The following is a 25577-nucleotide window of genomic DNA, read 5'->3' as shown; positions in this document are numbered from 1 at the left end:
CAATATGTACATGAATGTGCTTGTTCTGTGAACTTTTTGATAGAAATGGGCTCACTGAAAGTTTTCAAAAAAGATTATATCAGAAGATGCTGGAGCAAAATCAGGGCCAGAACTGTAGGTTGTGGGGGGAGATAGGGTAATACTACTCGGCTATATTTTTAGCAGTCTGTTATGTTAAGTTTTCTGATGGCTACATCACAATTGGTAATAACTGTTCTTCAGCAATAGCTTGTTCAACCTTCCCTTTTTGCTGCCTGAGCAGATCTAGCTGCAGGTACATGCATGGGATGGGGTGCCTGCAAGCTACTCTGCTGTAATCACTTGCTGCCTCTCCTTTTCGTCTTCAGTGCTGAATGATGTGCATCCTTCTTGTGTGTTACTGCTGAACTCTGTAAAGACAAGCACCAGTGTTAGTTGAAGCGAGTAACTTCTGTCTCATCCTTCCTTCAGTGTGGGGCTATGCCTGTAGCAGAGAGGGCAGAAATTAAAGAGTCATCTTCTCAGCTGCTCTTCAGTCAGGTTGTTCTGGTAATGTGCTCTGAAAGAGATGTGGCATGTATTCTATCATCTGCAAATCTAGCTTTGGCTGTGTTTCACATCTTGGCATATTAACTTAAAAATTATTTCAATCTTTAGGTAGGTCTGTGTGGTTCAGGAATACTGTTTTTGCTGCACTGACTGTGTCCTCTGGCTGAAGAGCAGAACAAGCAGCTCAGGGAAGGGAACATGTTAGAGCTGCAGGAATCATTCAAGCTCTTCTCACAGCACCCTAGAACTCATCTGTGATCTGCATAACTGACACACTAACTGTCTGTGGGACAGGTTGCCTGTACCTTAGCAATTACAGTGGCCCAGCTTAAACAGTCTTTAGTCAAAATGCTTGATTTAGTTTGTGTCTGGTATGGACAAAAATGTAGCTCGGCCTCTGACTCCGCTGAAGGTTCCTGCCAGTTTTGCTGGGCTTGTGTCTCGTCGTGGCCCGGCTGGTGGAGCCATGCTGGTGGCTGCTTGGAGGGAATTGTCTTGGGAAGAGGGAGGTGGGTAATACGGGGTATCTGCAAAAACCAATTGTGTTAGTGAAAATTAAATCCTGTCTACTTGCAAGCATATCTAAAATAGTGAAGCAGTACAGCACTCAGAATTTGTGAGAGCAAGCCCATTTCTGAAGTGACAGGCACTGAAGATGGCTTAGGATAGACAGAAGGCTTATCCTTACCATGACCTGTAGGCTCAGAGCTTGCCTAGATCTGTAACTTGTTGCTGGTGGCTTGTAAGTTTTCCCCTTCATTGATCTTGTCCATCATGGCCTCCTGTCTGTCTGTGGGGGCAGTCTGGCAAGCAGAGGTGGGTGAAGCTATGTCAGAGCTTTTTATTATTGAGAGCATGTTCAGCCTGTGGATGTTAATCAATGGTAAATTAGAATTGAATTGATATATGCATATGACATGCACATTAATTTTAAATGTGTTTATTGTTGTTAGTGCTATTACAATGAATGCCAGAGGAAACAGGGAGTGATTAACCTCACATAAGCCTTGTTATAATTTGTTTTAAAAGTTCAGCTTTAAAATGAGACAATCAAAATGCTCGTGATTGATAAAGGGGAAGAATGTGAGTGTTGTTTCCTGATGAGGGTTCATATGGAGCCTTTGCCACTCTTCCTGACTTCTGGATTGCTTCATTTCTACTACCTCTCTTCTTCCTGATTAAGGCTTCAGGTTTGGATCTTAAAAGGTCGTGATGCAGAAGCTTTTCTACCCCTCTGCAATATTCTCTGCTTCTGTCATCTTCTCAGCCTGTTGTCTCTGATTTGTAGGGTCTGTGTGGAGCTGGAGTGAAAAGCTATTGAGAGTGTCCCATCTAGCAGGGCCTTGTGTTCAAAAGAGCCTTAGAGGATGATGTCCTCCCCTGGTAATATACAGAATTAGGGTCTCTAGTGGCAATACACAGCCACAATGGGGTGATAGCATGTTGCAGGGCAAGAGGAGACTGAAAAGTCTCTTTAAAGCTTAGGCTGCATGTAGCAGAGGTGTCAGTTTTAGTATCTTACTGTAAGTGACGGTGTTCCTTTCTGGTATCCCAGTAATTCCTTACCCAGAACTTGTGTTCTTGTGTTGGAAATCTTGTTTGCTCTCATCCAACCAGTGTTCCCCAGGGGGTTCTGGTCCAGGAAAGCAGATAGGTGAGTTTGCCACAGATGTGGTGAACAGAGCTATGGCTTGGCCAGCAGGCTGGGGGAGGACCAGGACTCCCTGAGTTATTTTCTGTGCCTGGCAATCTGCTTGGAATGTGATGTTAACTGTATCTTCTGCAAGTGCCAAAAGGGGTTGCTTCATCTCCTGTATAGTCTATCTGGTCTTGGTTAAGCCTAGGGAGTATGCAAAGGAAAAGCGAAAAGCTAATGTAGAGGTCTAGCAGAAACTTACCTTAGACAAGTGCTGTGGGTGACTCATTACATCCCTCCTCCTCTCTGCCAGCCTCTACTGCCTACACAGGTTCAGTTCAGCTGATGCATCCTGGTAAACTGTATTAATGGTGGAGGTTGTTCTAGTCTACCTGGATAATAATAAATACACCAATAAAACTCACCGTCACTTCAGCAGTGTTATGTAAGAATAAATCTATAAGTAGATAAGTCTTTGTTCCATGGACAAAGAACAACTATGAGAGCAGAAATTGGAGATTAAAGAGACAGGATATTATAGAGCCTTGTCTACTCTGCAAAAGTAGGAGTGCAGAGACCTAGCTCTGGAAGGAGCTGGGAGCTTTCCAGCTATGTTGATGCTGTTATAGAAAGGTCATAGTAGAGTGGTACAGAAAAGATTTTTTTGGCCCAGATGCACCCCTGACCTGCTGTAGACAGAGTGCTTTTGGTACATGAGCTTGTTTCCCTGCAAAGTGCTGTGCATGCGTGTGGACTGTCTAGCTGGGAGCCAGCTGTGGGGTTTCTCTCCTGTATCCTTTCAGATGCTGCTGCCGTGTCCCAAATGTAATGACCTGGCCCATCCTCTTTCTGCCTCTCTCCCTCATAAAAGCTGTGCCAATCTCTGTGTGACTCCAAAGAAAATATAAGTATGTGCCTGTCTTTTTTTTTTCTGCTTAGTTCTTCTGTCTGAAGGATGATTGAAAGACAACTCTAAAAAAGGGTTTATTTTCTCTCCTGTGCCTGTTTGTTTTCATCAGTAGAATATAACTCTTCAAGACTGATGACAAAGTAATGAGAAAGTTGAGAGAAGCCTTATGAAACCTCCAGTGGCTGTATCTTGCATAAAGGGACTTGGAATCCCACCCTGCAGTTTAATTAGCCCAAGATCCTGATGTTTGGTATTAGTTGAGGTTTCCAAAATGCTCTTTGTCTTCTCTACAACCTGGAAGGAAGATGTGTTTGGAGGAGGAAGTGTTTCAACTATCCTTATCTTCGGTAAGTCATGGGTAACAGGAGAGGTGCCTGAGGACTGGAGGATAGCAAATGTCACTCCAGTCTACAAGAAGGGCAAGAAGGAGGACCCAAGTAGCTATAGACCGATCGGCCTCACCCCCATCCCTGGAAAGGTGATGGAACAACTTGTCCCTGGCACTATCTCTAGACATATCAAGGACATGGGGGTCATCAAGAGCAGTCAACATGGTTTTACCAAGGGTAAGTCATGTTTGACTAACCTTATAGTCTTCTATGAGGAAATTACTAGGTGGATAGATGATGGTAGAGCGGTGGATGTGGTCTATCTTGATTTCAATAAAGCATTTGACACCGTCTCCCACAGCATCCTTGTAGATAAGTTGATCAAGTATGGGTTTGATGATCAGGCAGTGAGGTGGATCAAGAACTGGTTGAAAGGTAGAAGTCAGAGAGTTGTAGTCAATGGGGCAGAATCTAGTTGGAGGCCTGTGACTAGTGGAGTTCCTCAGGGGTCGGTACTGGGACCGGTGTTGTTCAATATCTTCATCAACGACCTGGATGAGGGTATAGAATGTACCCTCAGCAAGTTTGCTGATGACACCAAGCTGGGAGGAGTGGCTGACACAACCAGAAGGCTGTGCTGCCATTCAGAGAGACCTAGACAGGCTGGAGACTTGGGTGGGGAAAAACCTGATGAAGTTCAACAAGGGCAAGTGTAGAGTTTTGCATTTGGGGAAGAAAAATGTCATGCACCAGTACAGGTTGGGGGCTGACCTGCTGGAGAGCAGTGTAGGTGAAAGGGACCTGGGGGTTCTAGTAGACAGGAGGATGACCATGAGCCAGCAATGTGCCCTTGTGGCTAAGAAGGCCAATGGCATCCTGGGGTGCATTAGAAAGGGTGTGGTTAGTAGATCAAGGGAGGTTCTCCTCCCCCTCTATTCTGCATTGGTGAGGCCGCATCTGGAGTATTGTGTCCAGTTCTGGGCCCCTCAGTTCAGGAAGGACAGGGAACTGCTGGGAAGAGTCCAACGCAGAGCCACAAAGATGATTAAGGGAGTGGAACATCTCCCTTATGAGGAAAGGCTGAGGGAGCTGGGTCTCTTTAGTTTGGAGAAAAGGAGACTGAGGGGTGACCTCATCAATGTTTACAAATACGTAAAGGGTGAGTGTCAAGAAGATGGAGTTAAGCTTTTTTCAGTGATGACCAGTGATAGGACAAGGAGTAATGGATACAAATTGGAGCATAGGAGGTTTAAGGTGAATATCAGAAAAAAATTTTTTACTGTGAGAGTGACAGAGCACTGGAACAGGCTGCCCAGAGAGGTTGTGGAGTCTTCTTCACTGGAGACATTCAAGACCTGTCTGGACGCCTTCCTGTGTGATGCGCTCTAGGTGACCCTGCTCTGGCAGGGGGGTTGGACTAGATGATCTTTCGAGGTCCCTTCCAACCCCTAGGATTCTATGATTCTATGATCCTTTCTTTACGGATTTCAAAGGTAGAGACATTTTTCAGGATTGTCTAACCTGATACTCCCTGGGATGGAGGCTGGAGTTTTACACTGATTTTTGCCTCTACTGAAGCACAGTTAGGTTTTATTTGTAGTCTAAAAGCAGCGAGAGCATGTGGCTTCATCAAAGGCTGCTGTTCTTAATTATATGACAGCATGTCCCTGTCTCTTTTGGTCACATACTGTGAGATCTTTGGTTTTGCTGAGTGGCAGCTTCTTGGGAATACATTTTGCTTCTGGAATAGTGTAAATAGTTTGTTGTCCAGCATTGAGGCTTTCTGAACTTAATGGCTGTCCTAGTTTTGTAAGGTATTTGTGTATAATGGCCAGCCTTCCAGAGATCAGCCACTAATAGCTCATGTAGGAAAAGCCAGTGTGTAGGAAATCCATTTGATAATGCCTGCATGGTGCTATTGCAAAACAGCACTTTCCCAAATAACTTTTTTGTGCTTGTTATCCACCATTTAGCTTCAGCATCCTAGGAGAGCTGCTTTCTTCATACTTGGACTTGCTTGGCTTGTTCAGCTTACAGGGGAAAACAAAGGTCAGGACCATTGAACCAGTTTCTCCCAATCTACTGAGTAAATTGGATTATGAGTCATGGTTAAGTGGTGGTAAATCTGCTGGCTTTTGGGGAATTTTTGGGTATAGGCCTTTAATATATTATTCCCTGCCTATAAGATGCTGGGGGCGAAGAGGCACTGCTCCCTTGCTGCATTAAGCTGCCTCAACAGCTGTGGTGACCGCTGTGGCAGTTAGACATGTGTAAATGGGTGCATCTGTCCATTTCTGAGGCCTGTATTCTGGTGTCTGTGGTTTTGATTCTGATTTAGCTGGCAAGGTAATCATCTGTGCTTGGCCTTCAAACTGGTTAATGGCTGGGTCAGAGCATGAACTTCTTGAGCTTCTCTGTTGTCCTCAGTGTGTCTGACTCATATTGTCGACAGCCTCTGAATGCTACACAGAAGCCAGGGAAGGATTGCTGTTGTTTGAGCCTTAGCCTGTGTTTGGCACTTTCTCAAGGAGATGAGTATTAAGTTTATACTTACTGGGATACCAATCCCCTGCCCCTTCTTTTTTTTTGATTAATTTTTTAAACACAGCTGATTTCAGCCAAACTTGGAAAATGGCAGAGGTATCAATGCTAGAAAGCCTTCATAAGGTTTAGGATAGAAGATGGCCAGAGAAGTAAGAGTCCCTTTGGACTGGGATGGCAGCTTCTGTCACCTGGTTTCAGACATGAGGGAATCCACATGGGGGCCTCAGTGACTAGGGGAAGTGTTCTGTGCTGAGCAGCTGGGAAACCCTGTACAGCTGGGACCAGATGTTTGCCCTGCCCTTGTCTTCTGTCTTAACACCTTGGTATCAGGTCTCCACCCTTATGACTGGACGGTGGGAGATGGTTGTGCTGGGAGCCTGGAGACTGCTGATCACCACTTCATCTACAGGGACTATTTCACAAGTCTGAATAGAAAAGGACCCAAGGTTGTGGGTAGAAAACAGGAAGAACACAGCTTTGTGCCCAGGGAGTGACTGGCACAGGGCAGAGGGCATGTAGTGAGCATTCCAAAGAAGGGGTCTTCTAGGGAGGGGGCAGTAATAGCCCTGAACACTTGCTTTGTATTCTGTGCTAAGTCTGTGATGGAGGCAGTAAAACTGGGGTGTCTGCAGTAAAGCTCTGCTCTTTAGGAGGGAGAGTTACACAGTAGAGGGTAGAAGTGCTGGCTGCAACCCCAGGAAGCATCCATTGCTGGGTTACAACCGGTGGAAATACAGGAGACAATGGTGAAGTAGGAGCACTTTGTGCTTTGAAGAACAACACAGACTGGGCGATGTGCAGCCAGCTGTGTGCTTTATCTAACTGATGAATCACTGCCCTGCTAAAGAGTAGCTTTTGGCTTTTGGTTTTAATCTTGGCAATAATAGCAGCGTGTTGCATGATCTGTAATTGACCAGTAGGGAAGCAGAAAGTATGATCCTGTGATCTGCTTCAGCCAGATTCTTCTACTGCTATGGTGGGTCACTAGTTCAGAAACTGACTTGGGGGATAGGAAGCGAGGAAGGCTGGTGATGTGAGATCCATATTCACAAAGGCTGGCTGTGTTACAGCCATCCAGACAACACATAAGTGGTAAATATTGACGTTGAACATATGAACCCTATTTTTTGTGGTTTAAAATGGACATTGTCAACTGTTTATTGCTTTTAATTTCTTTCTTGCTCTTAGCAATGTACCCCAGAGGTTCTTGAATCACATTTCTTTCCCCAACAATTTAACCACTTCACTGTTCTACCCCTGAGGTAGCTGCATAGGTAATAAATTGTTACTAACTGAAAGGAACTATAAGAGAAAATAGTATTTTCCTTTCAAAACGAAAATGTACTAGAAACTCCTCCATCCTTGAAGATATCAGTGCATCAGGTCCTGTATATCATTAATAAGCTGGACTATAGATAAAAGAAAAATACCCTGCAATGTGATCTGAAATGATGCATTTAGCAAACAAAGCCTTATATAATCTAAATAAGCAAGTTCTATGCAGTGAAGAGAACTTAAAAATGCAGACTATCCCTTGCTTTGTGATTTCCATCAGTTATCAAAAGCATCAGTCCACATTGTGAGTTAGTTGCTGGGTTCTTTCTTGTAATGAGAGCTGAATATGAGTTACAGAAATGTAAATGGAGCAATCAGAACCTGTATCTTTTGCTTTTCCTGCTTTTGCAATTTCTGTAATGGGACTGAATGGAAATAAATCAGCTTAAAGAAACCACACCAAATAACCTGTTTTATTGCTTTTCTGAAAGTTTGCATCTGGGTTTTGGCAAAAACTATTTTCTTTCCACCAAACTGCAAACCCTTGGCCAGGGTGAGGATGAGGCTTTGCAGTGATAACTGCAAAGGGATCCTTATCTGTGACAGTGTTAATGGGTGCTGTTATTGTGGATGGTGGGAGCTGCCACTGGTGAGCAAATGATGCAATGATTTGATTTTTATTTTTTTTCCCCAATAGTCAAGGCAGTGATAAGACTTCAAGAGGGAAGGGAGAAAAGGAGACCCAGAATCAACTGCAAATGTGTTCAGTGAGAGAAAACCCCTTGAGATTCATCACTGAACAATCCTCTAACCTTTATGGATTTCTTCTGTAGGCCTGGCATTGGACATGCAGAGAGGACATAGTTGGAGAAGCTGAGTCTGTTAGGATGGAGCTGCTCAGTGGCTGCTCGTCTCTGCGGTTGTCACTCTATTTCCTTTAGCCCTAGTTTGACATACTTTGTTAGCCATGGATTTTCTTTGGAGAAGGGGGAAAGAGAGCCATGTGTAACATTAAGACTTCTTTTTGCAAAGAGACTCTTTGTGGAGGATGGAGTCATGAGATGGTCATGGTGACAATATCTCCCTTTTCTTTAACTGGGGCAGAGATGCAGATGGATACACTGTTCTTTAGCATATTAAGGTGAGACTGAAGCCAACCTTTTAATTGAATGATGGTGGCATGTAACAAATCCAGTTCCTTATTGATAGGAAGAAAGGTTTAGGTCTTTTGAAACTTCATTAAACTCTCTGTAGCAATTAAGCACTGTGCAAAGGTAGCTCTCTGCAGTGCTGTCAGCTGGGCTGGTTCCAATTAGACACACTGCTTGGACGTACCTTATTGACTGTTTTAGCCTGATGATCAGGCTGCTTGTGAGAGATGCCTTGGAGAGAGCATGCTTCTCTTTTCTCTCTTGTTGGGAGGGGATGAGGGAATTTTTTTTAAGAGAGTGGTGAGTCTGGTTATAAGAATTTCCTCTGTGTTTTGCTTCTTGTCATGCCAGGAGACTGAGGCCAAGGAGTTTTTCACAATGCCATGAGTGACCAGGGCTGAATGTGACAGTGGCTGTTTGGGACAAACCAAAAGACTGTCTAACTTAGCATCCTGGCTCCAGGGGTGATGGATAAGTAGGAGGGAAGTGAAGGGAGTGGAGAAAATTGGATCCTTTAGTGGGCTTTTGGCCATCCTTGTATTTAATTTTTTTTGGAGTCCATTCATCTTCAAAAGGACCTGTGACCTGTATAGAAAAAAATGAGCACATTTTAGGGAAGGAAAGGGTAATAGATGCACAGGAAGGGCAGTGATGGAACCAAGGGTATTAAATCCAAATACCCTGGTTTCCAGATGACTTTTCCATTGGTATATATTAAATTTTTACTTTAGATCTTCCTGTAGCACAGCTTGTCTGTAGTAGAACGCTTGAGTGCGCACAGCGCCCACTTATTCGATAGACACACTTTTCCAGTTGTGTCCTTGAGTCTCTCTCCTTTACCGTGAAAATGTGCTGCTTGCTTCTGTGAGCACTGCAGAGCTAATCTAGCTGTAGGAAGAAGATGGATTCTGCCCACCTCATCTATCAGCAGCCGAGTTGTCACTCGCGTACGTTTCTGTTGCTGAGCCCTTTTTGCTGAGCCAGGTATGGATGAGGGAGTGCAGGTTCCTGGCTAGTGAGGACACGCCGCTGGTGCCCTCTCCTGGAGGCAAAGCTGTGCTCTGCTGGTGCTCGGAAGAGCATCCCCTGTCACCTCTTGGTGAGCCACAGCTTGGGGAGGCTTCAAGATGAGGGCTGTGGTGGGGGATCTGAAGAATGAATTGTGCAGTTCCATACCTTGTGACAAATACCAGATGCTTCAGAAAAATTCTTGGCATCTGTGCGATAATACAAGCTGCAGGGAAGTTTCTTCTTTATCCTAGAGACCCAGGAGTATGATGCTTTAGATCTGTATGTAGTGCTGGAACATGGCAGTGGCATTTTAATGCAACGGGGAAGGTTTCTGGGGCTGGGCTGTGCCAGTAGATAGCCCATGTGGGATGTGGGCTGCACTCTGTGTTCCACTCTGGGGGTTGTTTGCTTTGTTGTTCTCAGCAGTCAGAAAGAGAGAATTTCTGCACTATCTGTGAAATATGTACACGCCCAAGGATGTTTGGCTCAAGGCAGTACCTACTGCTGGGCAGTGAGGTGCCTCCTTGGCAGACACTTGCATTGCTTATGTTTGTGAAAAGGGTATGGCAGCATTTCCAAGTTTCTCCTAGTGCTACAGGAAAGGCTGTGTTAGAGGAGGGTAAGGTGCTCTCCTTTCATGTTACTGAGGTCTAGGAAAGAACCTGTAATGCATTACAGAAAATACAGAAAATTGGTAAATCAAGTTAAGCCAACAGCCACCTGGCAAGGCTTACATTCATTTTCACTGCTGGGATGCTGAATTTTTAAAACTTAAAAAACCCAAAGAATACTGAGTGTCCCCCAGTAATTCTAAGTCTTCCGAATTCCCAGCCAGCTGGTTGCAGTTGCTGTGATAGCCACCTTATTGCAAGATAACAGTGAGTTGCCAGGATCTACTGAACTTAGAAACATTAGCAGAGATAAAAATACTTCTGCTTTAATGGGCTCTGTGATGGGCCTGGGGCAGTTTAACTACTGCACCTCAGATTCTGCACGTCCCTTATCAAATACTTAGTTTTCCTTAGAAATTAGCTCTTTTCCTCCTTTTTGTTGTAGAGTTGTTTTTTCTTTCTTTTAATCATTTGGTTGGGGTTTTTTTGGGTTTGTTTTTGGTTTTCTTGTTTGTGTGTATTTATGTAAGGGTATATTTTATATATGTTAGATATTTTCTGTTTCAAAATAAAATTTTCTTCTTATCCTTTTATTTTGGGTGGTATGTGGAAAGAGAGAGCAAGTAGGAGAGACAGGGCTACAAAACATATTTTGCTTTAAATAACTGATTTCTAGAGAGATTTCCCCTGTCTTATGTTGGTGGAAAGTCATTGCAATAATTTGCTCTCAGAGAAGTCTTAACTACCAGGACAAATTTCCAAGTGCATCTGAGCTTTCTGTCTATTGAATTATTCTTGTTGAACATTGATATTGTTGTCTGGGTTACAGAGGGAGATTTGAGCTTACAAGTTACATTAGATCCTTATTACATCATCTTAGTCAGGGCCTTGCTTCATTTGTTCCTGAAGTGGCTGGCAAACCTGAGTTGTAAAGCCATGAGAGCACTGGGGAGAACAGATTTCTCTCTCATTAATAGCAGGTTATTGGAACCACAGTGCACTGGATGGGAAGCTGACATGGTCTGCTCTGACACCAGGGCAAAACAATGCATGGAAAGGGCTGCAGTTCTGCTGAAGCTCAGAGTGTTCAGTGTTTCCCAGAGATCAGGGATACATCCCAAGTGGCTCAGAGTGCAGATGTGGTTGAGCCTCTGGAGCAAACTGTAGTAATCAATTTGGCAAGCCTTGCTTTCAGATGAAACCCAGGGATACAGGCATGTGACTTTGAGGTCTAGTCCAGTTTCTTCCTCTTGTCAGGTATTTTTGTATTTCGAAAATCCTGCCTGGCTTCTGATATTTAGTGTGTGTGTATCTATAGGCAGACTGATGTAAGCACTTTCATGCCTTGACCAAGTCCTGTGTTGCTGTCAGTGTCTGCTTATCAGCCTCGTTTAAGCATCCCCATAACTATATGCAATCCTCAGCACAGGTAAGGGGGTATTTTTGCTGGTGTTGAATGCTTGAGCAAGTCTGTTTCCATTTGTGCTTTTTGCAAAACAGTCCCTGTCAATAATTTATAAGAACTAGGAAGATCTCCTCTGGAAAATGCTGTATAATTCTTGTCAGCCGTGTTCAAGGAAGAAGAATTGAAGATGCAAAAAGGTCATCAGAGATGGGCTACTAAGATGACTAGGGAAAAGAGATCCCCTCTCCTGAGAGGATACTGAAAGCTTGTAAAACTGGTGGAAAGGATGGCAGAGATGGGAAGTGCTTGTTTTCTATAAATGCATTAAGATCACAGATGCTAGAAAGGGAGAAGAGCTGTTGAAAATAGAGGGTGGTGTTAACTGTTAGTTAACTGGGGTATGATGGGAGAAAGACTACTGTGCAGAGCAGTGAGGCTGCATAATGACCTTCTCAGAGGTACCTTGAAGGAAATGGAGATTTTTGAGCACCATATTTTTCTAGGATTAATTTAAATGGCAGTATTCCATTCCTCCAAGAGTTTTCACCTAATCATACTGTTACTGTGTGCATGTGCAACTCTTATGTGTAATCAGCTGCTGCATTTCACTCCAGAACCAGCTGTATTTTAACCTGTGGAAGGTGTAAGTAGTGCTTTTGGATAATTCCATATTAACTACATTCAAGGTATTTTGGGGTGAATGGTGTTCCTAGAAGCATAGGGAACAAGTGCTTACTTCATGAGATGGTGATGAAGGTTGAAATAACTCTCCCTCTTGATAGTATAAAACTATCTTTCCTTCAGAATAGAATGGTGATTGGAAAAACTTTCTTGGACAGCTAGAAGGTGATCTGGGGCATTTGCATTATTAGCCCACCTCTCTGCGGAAGAACCTTCAATTTGTCTTTTAAGGAATAGGGCACAGTGTTTGCACTGACTTTGGATGGGAGCCCAGGTATTATTTTCTTCATTTCTTTGCAAAGAGCAGGTGGAAGATGACAAGGAAATGATGACATTATTACACTTGCATTTTAGTAGTTTCCAAGGAACTTGCAAGTAAGTGAAGGCAAGACATGTAATATTCATGGCTTGTCTTTGCTCTCATACAAAAGGTTGAACGTTTCCAGAGCCAGAGTTCAGAGTACATGAAGCATGTGGAAATAGCACCTGCAGCTTTGCCTGAAGGATTTAACACTGACCTTTTTTTAGAATAATAAATAAGTGGGTGGTTTTGTTTGTTTGTTTGTTTTTCCTTTTATCTCTATTAAAAAAAAGAGATCTTGTTTCCACACCCAGGTTTCAGTCCCTTTGTCTGGAACAGACTTGTTCTCTTACCTCTCTTCTCTACAGCTACCCACCTTGTTTGAAGGCAAAATAAGGTTTTGAAGGAAAATATTTCCCTTGTGCTTTCTTTCCTCCTAGTTTGTAGAAGGACCACAACTAGAGGTGTTTTTTATGTAAATGAAGAGAAGAATATGGACATTGCAACAGCAGAATCTTTAAAACTGGTTATATGCATGAGGAGACTCTACATTTCAGTATGGTGCTGTAGATTTGTAAGCAAGAGGAATGCTCAGCCTGCTCCACTGGTGTTATGTGCCCATTTCTTCAAAGGGCCACCCTTCTCTCTTGTAGGGGTAACTCAAAAGGCAACAAAAGCATCTATGTATCTCCCTGCTGTTTTCCTTTCGTCCCTTTCTCTGTTCCAGCCTTTGATTGGCATTAATTCAAAGTCCTGCTGTTCCTAGTCAGCTGTCATTGACTGGCTAAATGTGAAGAGCAGGCATGTGAGACCTTGTCTTTCTGATGGTGGGTGGTTGGCTCTCCAAGCTCTGCTCTGCCCTGCTGCTCCTCAGTGCTGCCCTGCTGCCCCACTGCCCCTGCCATGGGTCGAGGGAGGTTTGTGTCCCAGGTTGGAGATGTAAATTCTTGCAGTTTTCTCCATGTGTAAGTCCTGCAGGGAGTGGGCAGGATGTGGTGATTTGATATCTATCTGGGATCTTGGCATGGGGGCTAGAGCGCTATCACTATCAGTGGTGAGGTAAGCTAAGGTCCACTCTGTCCTGGCTTCTTGTCCCTGTTGGTGATACCTGCAATGCAAGACAGGGAGACTTGCAGGTCTGTGATACTACTTTCTCTCTAGGTGACTAGAAGACTAGTCAGAGCTTTACCTGGGAGCTGGAGACAGATAACCTAGTAGCAAGGTTCAGTGCAGGGCTGTTCTTGAGCTGGTTAGAGGACCTAAAACTGAGAGGCAACATTTACCTTCTCATCTTCCTAAGCCCAGATCTTTACGGCATATTGCATGAGATGGACGCTGCTGTTGCTATGTTGTCTCCATCCTCCCCTGAATGTTTGTACTCTTGTGATGGGATGTCAAAATGGTTGCTCTTGAGTGGTGTGATAAGGGGCTTGTTGACTGCCTGCTGTCAATGTCCAGGGGTGGTGGGAGATCCTTTGGTACTTAAAGCTGCTCTTACTGATACTGAAAGCTGGTGGCTTTAGTTAACTGTGGGTGTGAGGTCCCAGGAGGTGAGTGGCTCCAACCATAGTGTGCAGACTGGCTTTAGCAGCTGATTCTCTGCGTGAGCAGGTTCCTTTTGTGGGCCAAAATTCCCTGTTGGTTCACTTCAAACTTTCATGCCTGTGGAAGGGGGCAGGCGGTATTGGGGTGACCAAGTGCTGAGGGAATTGGAATAGGGTGTGTGCTCATGCCCTGAGCCACCTCCTGTAAGGGATAATCACCTACTGTGTCATCAAAATGGTGATGATTTGTAGCCCTGGTCATCTGAAGCAGTACTTGCAGCAGGCAGCTATTTATGATTTTTATGTCTGCTTGTAAAAACCTGTAGTTATGAAGGCAGCAAACTAACAGCCCTATGACTCATTCTCTACCTGCAGAATGGACAGCATCTTACAAACCTTGGTACTGTCACTGGGAGCCTGCCTTGATTTGGGATGGGGGGACTGCCAGCACTGCAACCTGTTCTGGCTTGCAGGAGAGGGGTCCCTTTTATGGGATGTCAGGGAAGTGCAGAAGAACTTTAGGGCTGATATAATTAATTCAGAGACCAACACCAATGGCCTGTTGTTTAACCAGCATTAGCATCCAGCTGTGACTGACTGTAATGGCCAAAAGTACATTTGGAGAGATTTTAATAGTGTATTTAGTTTACTCAAAAATGGCAAATACTTTAGCTTTCAGAAAGCTGAGTTCTCAGCCAGAAAGTATCTGCACTTACTACTGAAGTCTGCATTTCTCCTACATGCATATATTTACTTGCACAGGCTGTCTTTAGTTGTTAGTTTGGAGTACCTAACACCAAATTGTTGTTCTTTGGGTAATGCCATATCTGCAGAGGTAATGCTGACTGTCAAGTTCTTGATACCTCCTGCTCAACATTAGTAATACTCTCTAAAGGTTTCAACCACCCACTTACCCTTTTCCATGCTCTGGTGGGGTTAAAGGAGACCTATAATAATGAAAATTTAGTACATGAAGTTAAAATGAAGGGTGGAGTGAGATGGAATGAATAGATGAAGTGCAGGTGTTCAGACAGTACATCCAGTCAGTGCAATATGAGAGAGGAGGCAAGAGAGGAGCAATAGTACAGAAACAGTGTGTCTGTGAAACTTTCCAAGGTAAGGTTGTATGGCTTGTGTTTTTCCTGTATTGGAGAATAGAGCAGTGATGGTGACTGGCATCAGTAGTTGAGCTGCTCTTGGTGAGCATGCCAAGGAAATTATCATAGCCAGGAGTTGCAGGGGTTTGCGGATACTCCTCAGCAGTTCAGCTGTCAGCACTCTGGTATTTTATAAGATCAGCTCCCTTATTAATCTCTGCTGCAAGCAATTTTTTTTTTTTATTCCTGTGTGCATGTGTGTGCTCTGTAGCATTGTGCCTGCCCTGCCAACCAGTGCTGCACGGCACTGGAGATGACATTTACAAAGTGTCAGCAATATGCCAGCTTGGAAAGGCCAGTCTGCTCTATGGAGAGTCAATCTCAGCACCTAGATGTTGTTGTTACATCCTGCCCAGGAAACCTGGCCTCAGAAGGATTTCTTGAGCACAGATAAAGGATAAGACCAATGATGGGGATGAATCTGTATAGCATTTGTAACGGGTGGAAGCTGAAGCAAACCGTGTTGTGAATAATGTGGGTCAACAGGAGGCGGTTTCTTATTTTTGTTCATCCATGTCCTAGTCAATCTAGAAAGTTGAATGAAGTCTTTCAGCTGGGGGGTGGGGGGAAAGATGCATTTTTATCAAAATGCAAATGTTTTGTGAAGGCAGTTTCACTTTTGGAAACAGCTTCCGTTTCTGAAAAAGTATTTAGAAAATATATCCATTTAAAAAGTGAGCAGAGTATGAAGCAATTAGGAAATACTTTAGGCTGCATTTGGTTCTGAAAAGCAAAAAAATTGAACAGGTTATGAAAACTTAATGGAAAATATTTTTGTGGTGAAATTGAATATTAATGACATTAAAGATTATTTTTTTCCCTTCCTCTCCTCCACCCTTGCCTTCCCCTGAACTAAATGAGTTTGGCTTGTAGTACTGGCAAGAACCTTCCAGCTGCCACCTTCTGTCTAGTACAGGATTTCAGGACTGAGATCCCAGCACACTCTACTCCCTAAAGCTTTTGAACTCACTAGAACAAAAGTTGCTTTTTTTCTTGTTGTTCTTTATGCAAATTAGTTCTTCTGTGATTTTGCTCATACAGGTAGGATTTGTTCTGAGGTCTGGAATTTTGTGTAGTTTGGAAAAGGAAGAGGTGAAGTGAATGCTGTGGTGAGATAAATGCCTCCCAGCTTTGAGTTCTGGTTGGTTTCCTCAGTTTCATGGGTGGTTTCATTCTAGCAACAATGGGGAAAAAAAAGTAGAATATCATGTCTTCTGGCACCAGAGCTTGGCTGAAATTGCAGTTCTATCACTAGGATTTTATTCCTACAACGTGATTTTCCACATATGTGTATAATCCTCTAACAGTATGGCAGTCACTTGACCTATGCATTTTGTTCTCTGATTTATCACATGAAAAGCAAAATACTTCTGCTTACTAATTTGATATCAACACTGAAGGTAAAATAAGAAAATTTTATTTTAAGTATTTGATGTGAAAAATATCAGGCTCAATTCATCAGGATTCTCAGGTGTACCGAAGTGTTGTGCCAAATCCCAGCTGCCATTCTCCTTGGTGACAAGCAGCAGGAGGAATGTTTGCTGAACAACAGCTAATAAGCTGCAGTGCACGGTGCGAGAGGGAGCACAGCAATAAACTGTCAGACTGATGGTAGCTCTAGCTGCAAAGTGTGAGGTGCTGAAATCCTCCTGTCCAAAGGTGCTGGACTGAGTTGCTTCTGTTTTTTTTTCGTGTTGTTTTTTTTTCTTTGAATGATCTGATGAGACTTACTTAAATGCACAACAGGAGACAAGGAGCTGTAGGAGGATCACTCAAAGGTGTGCTCAAGCAGATCAGAAAAGGACCCTTGGACATGGGCTTATCCCAGACCTGTGACCAGTGGAGGGCAAGTGAGCTGGGTCCTGCTGTTTTGCCTTGGTGGGTCCTGCCTTTCTGCCACCCCCTGTGGAGTTCTCATGGAAAATCAGAGACCTGCTTTCTGCCCTCTCACTGCACTGCACTGCTGGGTGGTAGACAGAGAGGGATGACCTGCTCAATTCATCACTTGTGGTCTACAGCTTCTTCTGTCTTTGTGTACAGGCCAGGGTGGGTCACCAACAGATCTGTGGATGGGGAAACTTGTTCAGCACTTGAAAGGTGTCAGTGTGTCAAGCAGCACAAATAATGCTTTCAGTGGGAACTGTCAAGTTTTAGGGCTTTTGGAAGCTGAGAATTTACAGGTGCAAGTACAATTTAATGCCTTTCTATTGAGAGCTGCTATCACAGGAAAGTGGTAGGAGAGCTGGACTCTTGACAGTGTGACCTGTTCTGAGAAGGGATTCCACTTGCACACACCTCCGGTGCAAGACACTGGCCCTTCCAGTAAAAGAAACCTGTGTTTAATTCTCTGCACTGGTGGTTCAGTTTTGTTCTGTGTATAAAGGGTCAAGTAACCCTGCTGGTGGTACTGAGAGTTTTTCCACTTATTGGTTTCTGTGTTTTCTTATTGCTGAAAGTAAATGCTCCAAGAAAGCCCTTTAAATACTTATTCTGTGACTGGTGAGCTAATACTGGAGACTCATCACCCCCTCCTTCTCTCCCTTTTTGTGTGCATCTAAATATGTTTCCAGGTGCAGGATGTATTTGTCATTGTTATTGAGCAATGGAGATAATCTTAATTTGAGCTCATGCTCTGATGTCTTCTAAGATAATTTTCTGTGCTGATTTTCTTTGCATAATTGGAATTGTTCTGCATTATTACTGACTTGCAGCAGTGTGACTTATGGTTGCATGGCACTTTCTGTGTGGATACTAGAAGTTTGTGTGTGGTGAAGATGGGAGAGGGGAAGAGGCTGTGCAGTTTGGGAGTATGGTTATTTTAATGAGAGTGAACAAAAAGAATCAGAAGGACTTTAAGGTGAGAGCAATCTCCTGGGGCCATTTTTTTTAGTCAGTCATGACAGCTGGTTTAATGGCAGTGTTTTCTCCACCTTTCCAAACTTCGTTGTTTTTCACTCTGTTAGCAGGGACATGAGCTACACGGCACCCGTGTCCCCCAGCAGGGTGGTCATAGTGAAAGGGGGACAGTGTGAGCAGTTACTTCCCTTGAGTGAGTGCTATACAAGTCTAGAAGCCTGTCCATGTACAAAGGCAGAACTAGGTTGGGGGATCAGTTTGTATTTTTCCTGGCTGCAGGCTGGTGCTCTGAGTGTTTTTTGGGCTTTGTGGTTGCACAACCCTAAGGGAATCTCACAGGGGACTTTCACCCTTTAGTATACCAGTGGGGTCAGGAGTGTATGTCTCTGTTTGCTAGGAACCAGGTTGCATTTAGCAACTTGTTTGGGGTCAGACTGAGCATTTAGGCTGGAACTGAAAATTGGACTCTCAGAAGGAGAGGGCCATGAGAAATTAATTATTGTGCTTGAAAACGACTGACAGTGTCTCTGTCCCAGTAGCAGTAAAAATATTGTAGCCTGGCTTCTGCCTTGTGCTTTCTCTCTACAGGTGTCCGAAAACATCTGTTATGTGTCATGATCACAGTGTTACAGATGGGTAGACTTATGTGACAGAAAGTTTAGTGCCTTACTGGTATATGCACAGATCAGTGAAAAATCAGAAATGGGGCAAAGTGCCAGATTTCCTCATCTGAAAACTATAGAAAAGAGCATTTGGAGAGCTGATCTGTTGAAGTATGCTCAATTTCCTCCAAACTCCTTCAGATAAACATTTCTACCATTCTCTTAGATTCTTCCAAGGGTGTATGTTTTGCTCCAGGGTAAATTGTGTCATTACTCTGTGCATGGTGACATTTTCATGATGTCTGACTTAAGGGATTTTGCGTTGACCGTTTTACCTTGATTACTGCTTCAAGCTTGAGGAGAAAACAGGAGAGCATCCTTGGGTTTGTCATCTTAACTATGTTGCCACCTGTCCTCAGCGATTTCTGCAGCTGGAAGCAGATGTTTCCCAATGGCATATGTTGCCACTAATTAACATGATATCAGGACAAGTTAGTGTACCCCCTATAGAGGTAAACTGACTGAAAATACGTGGCATCTGTCTAGTGTAGTCTGAGCTGGCCGAATCTCATATTTGTGCCTATGAAGTAGGCTGCACTTGTGCTTATTAGCAATAGTTGTTTGGCTCCTTTGCTGCAGGGTGCAAGCCCTCTGCAAACTAGCAGTTCTTAGGAGTTCTGCAAGGCAGGACAAGGCTTTTATGGTTTACCAGTGCTTTGGCCAATAAAACTAGGAAAACTGTGCCAGGCTCCATCTGTTCTCCAGGTGCTTGGGAGAGGGATGCAATACAGCCCAGGCTGAGCTGCTGTAGAGCTAAAGTCTGGCAATGGATGAGGACAGAAGTTCTTGAGTAAGGAGCATTGGCCAAGCTGTGCAGGCAGCTGACCCAGAGAACAGCAGAGGGCAACAGGCAGCTTCAGGGAATAGTGGGTGTTTCTTCCCCTGTGCCTGTCTTTTGGCTACTGCAATTAATTTTCCCATGTGCTAAATTATTTACTCACTTTTTTTTTTTGGAACCTATTACTTGCTTAATTTCCCTTTGCTTGGCTCTTCTCTTGCACTGGGGCACAGCAGGGAGGCTGTGTGTGGAGGAAATGCCTGCTCTATTGGCTGTTTCTAGGGAATTAAGGACCCAAAGAGAAGCTAATCAGTGTTTTAGTTGTAGTTTTCAATATTCTCTCAGTGTTAATGTTTATAATAGATAGCTGGCCCAATTAAAACAAAAAAATATCAAAGTATGTTTGAAGTGCCCTTAGGTAATTCTGCATGTGTTTGTTGGAGAGCAGCTAGGAAAACAAAATTTGACCTTCTGCAGAACAAAATCATGTTACAGAAGGATGGAAACAGTGAGAGAGTGGGAAGTAAAAGCTGATGTTAATAAGTTGTGGCAGAGATTTGGCTGTACTGGATCATTTTACTTGTTAAATGCAGTATCCTGCTTATAGCACTGAGCAATAAGTGGGTCTTATGTTTGAGTCATATAATCCTCTATGTTAGTTCTTCAGCGATACCCAGAGGCAAAGTAGTAGGTATCTTTCTGAACCTGAAGGCAGTTAATTCACATTCTGAAGCATGAGATTTGATTACTGTTATCTTAGCTGCTGCAGTTATTGACAGTAAAATTAACTGCTCTTTTTAAAGCCTTGACTTGTTCTGAATACACTGGCCATTTAATGGGGTCACCTCTTGCTGAAGTGTGAGGCACTGGCATCAGAAGTGGGCAGAGGGTTGGATTTATGCTGAGATCTTCACTCCGACATGATTTTCCAAACGCCCACTGCAGCTAGGCACTAGATTTGTGTGTGTGTTTGCCATGTGAACCAAAGTGGCTGATTGCATATGACAGGAAACCATCAGACATGGAGTCAGCATTAGCTCTCTCACTTGACTTGCTCTGTTGTTGTGATAATCACATGCCCACTGGTGGTAAAGTTGTTTGTAAAACCGGGCCCCTCCAATGGAGTGTAGATGTACTGATATTGAAGATGAGAAGTTCCTGCTTTGATTCTGAATGTTAAGCTGAGAGTGAAGATGAACTACTAGAATAAGCAGGAGAACCTGGTGGCAATTGAGAGAGAAGCATGTTCCATTGACACTTCAACACGCACAATTGTTTGTACCATATCAAGTCAAAGAGGCCAACTTCAGCAGGATGGCGTAGTTATCTTTGTTCTACCAAGTTCTGTGAGTGCCAAAGCTTTGTAAAATGTAATTTCTCCACCTCAAGAGGAAAAACAGGAGACTAAGAAATTCTTGACCTTACAAGTTGGTCAATAAATTTTAATATTGTTTCAAATTGTCTGGAGAGTGGGTCAGTTTCAGTTTGCTGAAGTCTGGGTTGTTGCGGTCCTTTAGGAGAATAATAGAATTATAGAATCACTTATGTTGGAAAAGACCTTTAAGATAATCAAGTCCAACCATTAACCCCACTCTACCAGGTCCAGCACTAAGCCATATTCCCAAGCACCACATCTAGAAGACTTTGAAACACATCCAGGGATGGTGACTCAACCATCTCCCTGAACAGCATGTTCCAATGTCTGACAACCCCTTCAGTGAAAAAATTCTTCCTAATGTCTAGTTTAAACCTCCCGTGATACAGCTTGAGACCATTCTCTCTTGTTCTATCACCTGGCACTTGGCCTTGCTGAACTTCATACAACTGACCTTGGCCCATCGATCTATTCTGTCCAAATCTCTCTGTGGAGTTTCTGTACCCTCAGGCAGATCAAAACTCCCCTCCAACTCGGTGTTGTCTGAAAACTTACTGAGAGTGCATTCTATCTCATCGAGATCATTGATAAAGATGTTAAAAAGAAGTGGTCCCAATACTGATCCCTGAGGAACACCACTTGTGATCGGTTATATTAGTACCAGGTATTGGAAGGACCTGCTTGTCTGCTCAGAATTGCTATAAATGGTAAGAGCTGCTCCGTAGGAGTGCTATTATTTGGAAAGGAGCTGCAATACAAGTGATAAAGGGGAGAGATCAACTTCTTATTGGGTTGCAGGACTGGTTTCATTAAGGAGAGATAAAGAAGATTTTCCTCTAAATCCTGGTTTTGCCAAGACTCCCTTTGTGCCACAGAGCAAGGCACTAGGCTCAAATCCTCAAGGGGATTTAAGTGCCTGATGCCATCTTAATTTCAGTGGTTGCCTAGGGCTCCAAAAGGAGTTGGAGCTGTGTTAACCTGGTATCTCAGGCCCTAGGAAAATTGCTCAGTATAAAGCAGAGGTGGTGTGCAAAGAAGCTGCAGTTCTTTGTGAAGACACCTTTATTGGGCTTGTTCCTGTGGGGTGTTGCTACACTTAGATAAGAATCCATTTCTCACACCAATCACTCTCCCTTTGCAGACAGCCCATGGTCTCTCTGCAGCTTAATTCTCCACTGGTAAAATAGATGTAATATTGTCCATTGTTTTTTTGCAGGTCATAAGAGCTCCTGGGGACAGAGTTTGGCAATGTTCTTGCAAAAGACCTGATAAACCATAGGTCTGATTGTTTTTCAATCTTGAAGTGATATGTCTGTGTGAGCAATTACTTGCAAAGGTACAGCCCAGAATCTGTCCTCTTTTGCTGAGCTGCTTAGCCCTGATCACACAGGGGGACCCAGCTGCTCCAAAACACCTTCCTTCAGCCTCTCTTGCTGTGTTCTGGAGCATCAGTCTATGAGCTTGGTGAAGCCAAATTTGCACTCAGAAGAAATAAATGAAATTGCCTGGGTACTGTGAGTCTTTAAACTTAATATTCCAAAGGATATTGAAAGACCAAGTTCTTGAAAACCCCTTGCAGCTAGCTTTCTAGATCTTCTACTCCTTAGCAAAAATGCAGCAAACTGAACTGCCAATACCAGCAAGTCTTTTTCCTTGCGTTAGCTTCTCTGGGGGATGGCTTACTGGACTCTGTTAAAGCTGGTGCTGGAGACTGAAGAGCAGCTGAGGTTTGCAAATCTTGGATTCTGAACTGTCCTCTGTCTTCAGAGGCAGCATTATTCTTTGGGCTATACAATATTAAAATGCAAAGTGAAGATGTAATGCTGCTGCTGCTGGACAATTCTGAGCTGCGTTGATGTATTGGCTGTTCGTAGATGCTTACTCTGCTCGCTTGAGAGCTCGAGGCCATATATGTGGCATTGTGCCAAAAGCCTAAAAGCTACACATTATTAATGGACAAAGTTCTTGAGGAAGGTAGTGCATAAATGCCATTTGCTGGTCTCACTTTTGCAGAGAACTGGGGTCAGTAGTTCCCATATACAGGATGAGGGGCAACAGGCAGAGGCTGAAAAAACCCTATTTTACTAAGAGGGTGACAAAGCACTGGAACAGGCTGCCCAAGGAGGGTGTGGAGTCCCCTTCTCTGGAGATACTCAAGACCCACCTGGATGCAGTCCTGTGTGATGGGCTCTAGGGGATCCCGCTTTAGCCAGGGAGTTGGACTAGGTGATCTCTAGAGGTCCCTTCCAATTCTGACAATTGTGTAATTCTGCTTGGCAGCTTGCAGAGTTGGATCCTGGATTCCAAAGGGGTTCTGCCTGGAAAACATTTTCCTTGTTAATAAAGAAAAAAGATTATTTGACAAATCATGGCACAGAAATATTCCTTCCACCTTACTCCGGAGGCCTGGCAGTCTGTGCTGGCAGCTGGCACCAGCAGGGGTCAGTAGTGTTAGCCACAATTGAAAAGTGACGGGCTTGACAATTTGGAGGTGTGTGTTGAAGAGGTATTGAGGGATATGAGGAGAAACCCATTTAGTCCAAAACCTTGCCACTGTACTTGAGCAGTGTTCAGAAGTTATCTTATTCTGTGGGATTTGGGACATGTGAGTGTCCTGGCTTGGCTACCCTTGTGACTTCAGGATAGGTGTTCAAAAGGGACTTGGCATTTACAGAACAGTCATGGGTAGCAATTTCAGTCCTCTGAGACTCTGTCCTCTGTTGGTTTCTGAATATTTCAACTCCTCATTGGTAGAACAGGAATGAAGGTAATTTTCAAGACAACTGGAACAGTTGAGAACAAGAGTATTAATACACAGGAGGAATCCAGAGATTATGATGATGGAAGGTCATGAAATGTCCATCTTTCAGTCAGATATAACTACAGTGTTTCAAATATTAGATACCATCATCCCAGAAGGCAGATGTGAAACTGCATACACATGTGTAAACAGACCTATTTTGAGCAGTTATTTATTGGCACAAGTGCATCTGGTCTCCAGCTAATAAACTCATTATGTCACTAAGGAAGGCAACACCTGGCTGCCTTTTTTCTGGGCTTTGAATATTTGTCTTATTAGCTGGAATGGATCAGATCTGTGGGGCATTTGATGCTTTTCACGTTGTCATCTCTTCAATTTTAATGGTTTGCAATCACTGAAAATAACAACAATAATAAAACACCTTGAAAATGTTTTCCTCTTTTCAACCCAAAACATTTTGCCTACCAGTACCCTACCCCTGCCCCTCCATTGACAAACCTGGGCAGAATCAGCTGGGCTGAGACATGACTTGAAGTTACTTTATGTGAGTGGTGAGTTCCATGTGCTGATGACCCCAAGTGTAGAACTTTTTAGATTAGCCCTTAAAATGACATATTAGAGCCTTTAAAAAAAAAAAAAAGGGTGAGGAACCCTATACTCCTGCTCTTTTTTCTTTCTTTTTTTTTTTTTTTCTTTCTTTTTTTTTCTTTTTGGTGCAGTATGACCTAAATAATTTGTCTGGTAGGTCCACATTTGAGAAAGATACTCTTCACCTTGGTGCTACAGAATTAGTGTCCTAAGGATCTGTTATCCTCGAAGGTTTCAGATATCAGTTTCTTTGGGGGATTTAGTGACTTAGAGAAGAGCTTCTTCCACAACAACAACAACAAAAAGGACAGACATTGTTTTTTCTGCTTTTCCTCTGAGCCCAAAGAGGAATTAAGGCTGGGATAATAAATTTAGGTCTGCATTTTATCTGCTTCGTATAATCCCCGTTCCTTGTGCCTGATCCACTGATGGTGTTTAAAGTATTCCTTTGGCTCATTCCAAATGTGATTATTATCACTTTTAATTATTGATGAAGTAATTATTATCATAGAGTAATTTACTTTGACCTTTTTGAAGCCCGTCTCTCCAAGGTGGCTGAGTTTGTGCTCCTTTTGTGTTGTGAGGAATAACAACTTTTTCTGCCCAGCTGGAGAAACAACTGTCTCTGGGTTGGAAAGCAAGTGACTGTTATGCACCACCACCACTGAACAGCCATCCATAAGGTCTGGAGAGATCAGGAAAATTGTGGAGATGAGCTGTTTGAGTTTTGGTTAGATTTAGTGAAACTTCCTGTCTTAAGGATGGGAACACTAGCTGCAGAGTCAGCTGTTTTTGACTACAGACTCCAGGGATTTTGGAACTCAGTTCTCCTCCATGAACTGGAAGGGCAAAGGTATCTAAAGACTCTGCTGAAGCTCTCTCTGAGGGTAGCTGGCATCCTTTTCTGACAGGATTTATTGTTCCAGTAAATGGGATAAAGCTGATATTGTGGACAAACAAAAAACATGCTTAGTGTGGGCTGTGGATGTTGGAAATATTTTTTGAAAAGAGTCATGCAATGAGAGTAGTTTTTAGTGCTGTTCTGTCTCACCTCTGCTGACCCAGTGCCACACTGGATCAGTAGTGCTCTTCCCTGGGCACCAGACCCCTTGCTTTACTGTGGTCACTGGAAGGCAAAAACATAAACAATCATAAGCCCTGTGCTATAATAGCCTACATATTAAAACCATGCTGGAGACCACTTTATAGCCTTCGTTACAGCAGAATCAAGGCCCTAATTCTCCCTTGAGCAGAAGTAAACAACTTCAGACCTCATGAGCATTATATGCCTTTTGGACAGATGAGCTAATTTTTGTTGTGGCAGAGCATTGTGTGACCCAGTTTCAAAGGATGTAAATTTTTCATGTCTCCTGATGCTAGCGAATAATGCAGAGTTGGACCATGTCTTTGCCTGGCTTTCTGATATTAATAAGCCCCCTTTTTTTTTTTTTCTTTTTTCCCTAGTGGGAATGGG

General features: G+C 43.4%; 1 protein-coding gene across 1 annotated transcript in view; it reads left to right on the top strand.

The window, feature by feature from the left end:
• The window catches only part of SORCS3 (sortilin related VPS10 domain containing receptor 3), a 279339-nt gene that overhangs the window by 31767 nt on the left and 221995 nt on the right, over nucleotides 1-25577 (top strand). The window lies entirely within an intron of this gene.

The sequence above is a fragment of the Apus apus genome, chromosome 4 (genome assembly GCF_020740795.1).
Source record: "Apus apus isolate bApuApu2 chromosome 4, bApuApu2.pri.cur, whole genome shotgun sequence".
Taxonomy (NCBI): Eukaryota; Metazoa; Chordata; class Aves; order Apodiformes; family Apodidae; genus Apus; species Apus apus.
This window is presented reverse-complemented; position numbering and strand designations above follow the sequence as displayed.